The sequence below is a fragment of the Carya illinoinensis genome, chromosome 11 (genome assembly GCF_018687715.1).
Source record: "Carya illinoinensis cultivar Pawnee chromosome 11, C.illinoinensisPawnee_v1, whole genome shotgun sequence".
Lineage (NCBI taxonomy): Eukaryota > Viridiplantae > Streptophyta > Magnoliopsida > Fagales > Juglandaceae > Carya > Carya illinoinensis.
In genome coordinates, this window is record NC_056762.1 from 3192015 (window position 1) to 3199799 (window position 7785).

Genomic DNA, 7785 nt, shown 5'->3' on the forward strand with positions numbered 1-7785 from the left:
AATTAGTAATCGAAGAATTCATCATTAAAAAAAAGGAAAATACTATAGCTACAAATGGATTACACAAAAGTAAATCCACTAACTAATATAGTTGATGCAATACGTTAGATTGTAAAGTTACTTTTATTATAAAATAGATCTAATGGATTTTATGAAGTCACATTAGTTTGTGGGTCGATTTTGTATTATCTGTTTATGTCTGTAGCAATTCTCTTAAAAAATCGGACAATAATATATAATTTATTTTTAAATTATTATATATGTACCATATGTATCCAAGTAGCACAGATATTTCTATATATGGAACATTAAGCCTCTATGAATAATAAGTTGAAGTCCCCTAATTAGATAATTAATTTGAACTGAGTATATGCTAGATGTACCACAAAACCACATATTTTACTACATAGACTTTGCAAACTTATAAGCAAACATGAACAAAAGTTCAAATAAAAAATTAGTCAAAGTAATTATATCTATTTACACAATAGTCATCATGTGTTGCCAATCGTATGAGGTATATAAGATTTAGAAAATGATACTATGTCCCTTCAATTTGACTGGTAATGTATTTTATTTTATTTTTTCAGTTTTCTTTTACTTAACAGTTAATAAAGTGACTATTAGTGTAGTTGTGTCTTTTAAGAAAAATGTTTAAAGATCTTTAAAAACATATTCAAAAGAAAAAACAAAAAATACAATTTGCACTAGGAGCATACGAAGTGGGCAAACTTGGGACGTGGCAAGTGGCACTTCCCATAAGACTTTTGTGGTAAAATTTGTTGTAAGCTTAGCATAGCATGCATTTTGCATATTTCATTTCAATAAGATCTAGAACAGAAGAGGTGAACAACCACAAGAAAAGTCATATATTGTAACGCCCTAATAGAAGATCCAAATCACATGGCACATACTCCGAATGGCCTAGTTAATGATACAATTAGAGCCATATTGAAACATTATAAAGAGCAAGAACTTCTATTTTCCAAGCAATATAGGATTCCATACACCACCTACCCTTATTTTTATCATGGGTTATCACACACACACACATATATATATATTATGAACATTATGAATCCGATCTTAATGGATGATCATGGAGAGTACAATATTGGCAGCAGATGAAGAGGAGTTTTCTTAGTAACAACCTGGGCATTAACTTCACTCATATCCAAGTGATATTTCTCCCGTCCAATGATTGGTAGAGGCAACTTCCAGTCAAACCAGCACAACATGTTGGCAATTACAAATTAAACAGTAGCAACACTGAAAATCAATCTAGGGCACCCCTTTCTCCCACCGGGAGAATTCAAAATATTTTCCTTGAAAATCAATTGGGTTGTCTATGAATCTCTAGGGGAGGAACTCCTCTGGCCTCTCCCAGACACTAGGGTCCCTTTGTATTGCCCATATATTGACAAATACTTTTGTTTTTGGTGGAATATCATAAACTCCAGCTCCTAGTATCTCACTTGCTGATGTTTCTTAAGGGAGCAAAAGAGGAGTTGGTGGATGCAGTCTGAGATTTTCGTTGACGATATATTTCAAGTAATGCATTTTAATGATGTCATTCCCATCTATATTCGACTTCTTGCTCACCACTGTTCTCACCTCATCCTGTGCTCTCTTCATGATACTTGGATTTTTTATGAGCTCTACCAGTAACCATTCTAAAGTTGTTGAAGTAGTATCAGTACCTGCCACAAACATGTCCTGAATTTTGGAAAAAGAAAACAATATTAAACTGCATGCATAGTGTTTGCAATATGCACTAACAAACATACACACAACACAGAGAGAGAGAGAGAGAGAGAGAGAGAGAGAGAGAGAGAGAGAGAGAGAGAGAGAGAGAGAGAGAGAGAGAGAGAGAGAGAGAGAGAGAGAGAGAGAGAGAGAGAGAGAGAGAGAGAGAGAGAGAGAGAGAGAGAGAGAGAGAGAGCAGTAGGATTGCTTTGAGGTTGTCATCCGTGAACTCAAATTCAATTTGAGACTTGGGATGAATCCCGTAAGAACATCAACCCATCCCAAATAAGGGAGAAATCACCAAAACAAAATGCTGTCAATTGCACCATCAAATTACACTTGAGGCAGGCAATACTATATATAAATATATTGTAAAATAGAATGACATAATTTAGGTTGCAAAGTGACGTGGGAGTCTTTGCATCTTTTGCTTGTGCATATGCATACAACAGACATGTTGAAAAGTGAAAACAGTCGGCTAGCTCTCTTCACCTGGACACTCACATTTCACATATTTAAATCCTGGCGTTTGAAGTCTTTGGATAGAATTACAGTCAGATATAGCAACTAGGCTGGGTATAGCCCAACTTATCCAATCAAAATTATTCATTTTACCATTTAATAATATTATTTTTCGTCAAAATTCTAAAAAGATTTTTTATATTGCACAAAGAATGCGTCAGATATCTCAGAGGAATCCATATATATATATATAATCATGTGCACAAGCAAAAGAGAATTGCGCATTATTTGATTTATTTAATATATATGCTTCTTTCAATTCAAATATTTAAATAATTTACCCTTTTGATATCCATGTAAACTTTTGATGATCTCATTGCAATTTCCTTAAAAAGATTTTTATCAAAGAATAATGTACGTAAATATGACTAACAATAAGAAAGTAGCAAAAGGACTGTTTTGGACGCTGTTTTAGTATCCATGCTATTGGTGGACAAAAAGCTACTCTTGCCACACACCACTTTAATGAAAAATAAAAAATAGAATGAAAAGACATTATTAATTACACAATGTTACAAATCGATTTGTATGACCATTTTTAGCAATCAATTAAGATCATATTTAACCATCAATTAAGATCATCTTTAGCCGTCAATTATGACTATTCTTAACTGTCAATTATGACTTAAGCTATACATAAACCGCTATTGTACTCCTATATATATGAGTATCATTTACTTGTATAAGTTCGATAATTTCAGTATTGAATAACAACGCTTTCTTTTACAATATCATTTCTCTTTTAGTTTCATAACACGTTATCAGCACGAGTCTCTGTTGATTCTGAAGCTAGTGGTCTTTTATTTCAAGTAAGTTTTTTAATATATTATTTACAGTCCCCAAAGTGAATATTAAAGATTATATTACTTATTATTACTTGATAAAATTCTACATTTATTCCTAGAGTTTACATTTCAGTTATATCTATAGTGAATTAATATTCCCATAATTTATTTTTCAGTTATATCTGTGGGCAATATTATCTATAGTGAATTAAAATTTCCATAATTTATATTTCAGTTATATCTATGGTCAGTTTTTATTCACATAGTTTATATACAAATTCTATTTATTTTTTTATACTTGTTATGAATTATTGATGATAAGATTCATCTTGGAATAGAAATGGAGCATCCTTGAAGGATTGTTCTAAACCAATAATTTTATTGAGTACCTTATAATAAAAGATCTATTGATTCTGTGAGATAGTTTAAAAGAGTGTTATCATCCCAAAAGATCGAGATCCTCCCAAAAGCTCGTTATGATTAATGCACATGAAGTTGCATAATTGAAATTGTGTAGAAAAAAGCCATTAAAGAATATTTGTTTAAAATGAATGCATTGATTGTGCTCCTGAAGTAATAATATTAAGTGTGAAAGTTCACAAAATATTCTAAACTTATATTTTGTCTTCTAGTAGCTGAGAAAAATAATGAGTTTTTGTTAATAAATCACTAGTCACGTCCTACTAGTTTCATATCATTCCCTGAAGTGAATGATATTGGATTTATATCATTCCCAGAAGCAAATGGTGCATTTTTTTTTCAAAGAAACCAATAGCTTGGATGTGATAATGAATATCTTTATAGTACTTCTATGATTTCGGACTAGAAGCTCGTATTGGACAAACTACCAATTTTTTCTTTGAGATGGTATTATACAACTATTAAATCAAATATTATGATGCATCAAAAGTGATATGATTCAAAATATTTGTATGTTTTTCATAATTAACTTTATCATCCTTAATCAATTACGATAAGTCGAATAATTTTCATATGGACGTCTATAAAAGAACCAGAAGATTCTTTTGCTATAAAGTCTTCCCACCATGAGTGGAAATAAAACTTTACTTGAACCAAATGAAATGAAATAATTCGATATTATCTTGATTATCATAGGTAAACTAGAAGTTCAGATGATAATTAATTTATGGATGCAATAAGATAAAAGGTCTCATATTCTAGCTTCTAAAATCCCAGCAAGGATTGGAGTCCTCGAATCTACAGCAGTGCTTAGACCAACGGCATAAGAGATCGTTGATTGTACCATAGTGGACCTCTTAAAACACGAAAACCGGGTAAAATGTGTATTTATAAATTTATTCTAAAAAAATTTAATATATTACTTATTTATATATTCCCATTATTACAGGATGGATTTCCATTCTTTCATAATATAGCAGCCCATTTCAAGTAGAGAATGGATGATATTGCTTGGTGCAGATTTTAATGAATATTGATCTCTCAAAAAAATCGAACGATAATTTATAATTTATTTTTAAATTATTATATATGCACCATATGTATCCAAGTAGAACAGATATTTCTAGATATTGAACATTATGCCTCTATGAATAATAAGGTTGAAGTCCCCTGACTATATAATTAATTTGAAATGAGTATATGCTAGATGTACCACAAAACCACAAATTTTACTACATAGACATTGCTAACTTATGAGCAAACATGAACAAAAGTTCAAATAAAAAATTAGTCAAAGTAATTATATCTATTTACACAATAGTCATCATGTGTTGCCATGCCAATCATATGAGGTATATAAGATTTGGAAAATGATACTATGTCCCTTCAATTTCACTGGCAATGTATTTTATTTTATTTTTTCAGTTTTCTTTTACTTAATAGTTAAGACAGTGACTATTAGTGTATTTGTGTCTTTTAAAAAAATGTTTAAAGATCTTTTAAAAAATATTCAAAAGAAAAAACAAAAAAAGAGTAGAATTTGCACTAGGAGCACACCAAGTGGGCAAACTTGGGACATGGCAAGTAGCACTTCCCATAAGATTTTTCTGGTAAAATTTGTTGTGAGCTTAGCGTAGCATGCATTTTGTATATTCCATTTTGATAAGATCTAGAATAGAAGAGGTGAACAACCACAAGAAAAGTCATATATTGTAATGCCCCAATGGGAGATCCAGATCACATGGACTATACGCCAAAATGCCTAGTCAATGATACAATTGTAGTCCCATTAATGAAACATTATAAAGTGCAAGAACTTCTTTTTTCCAAGCAACATAAGATTCCATACATTACCTACCCTTATTCTTATCATATGGGTTATCACACACACACACATATATTATGAACATTATGAATTTGATCTTAATGGATGATCATGGAGAGTACAATATTGGTACCAGATGAAGAGGAGTTTTCTTAGTAACAACTTGGGCGTTAACTTCACTCATGTCCAAGTGATATTTCTCCCGTCCAATGATTGGTGGAGGCAACATCCAGTCAAACCAACACAACAGGTTGGCAATCACAAATTCAACAGTAGCAACACCGAATGTCAATCCAGGGCACCCCCTTCTCCCACCTCCAAATGGGAGGAATTCAAAATATTTTCCTCGAAAATCAATTGGGTTGTCTACGAATCTCTCGGGGAGGAACTCTTCTGGCCTCTCCCATACACTAGGGTCCCTTTGTATTGCCCATATATTGACAAATACTTTTGTTTTTGGTGGAATATCATAACCTCCTCCTAGTATCACAGTTGCTGATGTTTCTCGAGGTAGCAAAAGAGGAGCTGGTGGGTGTAGTCTAAGAGTTTCGTTGACGATACATTTCAAGTAATGCATTTTAATGATGTCATTCACATCTATTTTCGACTTCTTGCCCACCACTGTTCTCACCTCATCCTGTGCTCTCTTCATGATACTTGGATTTTTTATGAGCTCTGCCAGTAACCATTCTAAAGTTGTTGAAGTAGTATCAGTACCTGCCACAAACATGTCCTGAATTTTGGAAAAAGAAAACAATATTAAACTGCGTGTGGAGTGTTTGCAATATGCACAAACAAACATACATACAACAGAGAGAGAGAGAGAGAGAGAGAGAGAGACCAGTAGGATTGCTTTGAGGTTGTCATCCGTGAACTCAAATTCAAGCATGCCATCCCTTTGAAGTTGGAGGAGAATATGCACAAAATCTTTCTTGTTAGGCTGTTCATCATTACTTTTTACTGTTTTGTGTTCCTCAATCACTTGATCAAAAAATGTATCTAATTCTCTAAAAGTTGCTTTAGACTTGGGATGAATCCCGTAAGAACATCAACCCATCCCAAATAAGGGAAGAAATCACCAAAACAAAATGCTGTCAATTGCACCATTACCCTTCTTGCTAGATATCCAAAACTTCTCTTGCCATCTTCTTCTTCAAACTTCTGTCCAAGCGTACATCTAGAGACTATGTTGTTTGAGGCTGCAATGACCATCTCGGTTAGATTAACGGAAGTCTGTTTGGAGCAGGACTCACGTACCTTATTTGTTAATGAAGCAACTTCTTCTTCCCTTATATGTTGGAATGACTGCACTCTTTTGAGGCTCAAAAGCTCGAGGACACAAATTTTCCTAACTTGTCTCCAATACTCGCCATAGGGCGCGAATCCCATGTCAGTGCAACCGTAGAGTAAGATTTTGGCTGCTGTGTTTTGGGGGCGGCTTGCGAAAACAGTATCATTTGTCTGCAAGACTTCTCTAGCCAATTCTGCGGATGATACCACGAGGGTTGGAGCATGGCCCAAGGATAAGAGCATTACGGGGCCATACTTCTTAGAAAGGGCTCGAAGGGAGCGGTGTGGGAGCATACCAAGCTGGTGAAGGTTGCCTATGATTGGAAGCTTTGGTGGGGATGGAGGTAAATTGGGTTTGCCACTTCTAAATATGCGTTTAAAAAAGTACAGATATGAAAAGATCATGAAAAGAAGAGATAGGAGGGGATTGACGGGTATTTTGTGAAGCTCTTGCCATGATTGCGGCAACCATGATAGCAGAGTCATTTCCTAATGTTGTCGAAGTGTTTGGCACTGGTAACCCGGTTCTTTCAGCTGGCTATAAGTTTTTCAACACTTGAGGCAGGCAATACTATATATAAATATATTGTAAAATAGAATGAGATAATTTAGGTTGCAAATTAAATGGCGTGGGAATCTTTGCATCTTTCGCTTGTGCATATGCATACTGCAGACATTTTGAAAAGTGAAAACAGTTGGCTAGCTCTTTTCACCTGGACACTCACATTTCACATATTTAAATCCTGGCGTTTGAAATCTTTGGATAGAATTACACTCAGATATAGCAACTAGGCTGGGTATAGCCCAACTTATCCAATCAAAGTTATTCGTTTTACCATTTAATAATATTATTTTTCGTCAAACTTATAAAAAGATTTTTTATATTGCACAAAGAATGCATCAAATATCTCAGAGGAATCCATATATATAATCATGTACACAAGCAAAAGAGAATTGTGCATCATTTGATTTATTTAATATATATGCTTCTATCAATTCAAATATTTAAATAATTTACCCCTTTGATATCCATGTAAACTTTTGATCATCTCATTGAAGTTTCCTTAAAAATATTTTTATCAAAGAATAATGTACGTAAAGATGAATGACAATAAGAAAGTAGCAAAAGGACTGCTTTGGCCGCTGTTTTAGGATCCATGCTATTGGTGGACAAAAAACTACTCTTGCCACACAACA

The 7785-nt window shown here is 33.5% G+C and overlaps 1 pseudogene; it reads right to left on the reverse strand.

Moving 5' to 3' along the window:
- Nucleotides 1–5407: 5407 nt before the first annotated feature.
- Nucleotides 5408–7074, reverse strand: LOC122282990 (annotated as a pseudogene).
- Between the last annotated feature and the right edge of the window lie 711 nt (nt 7075–7785).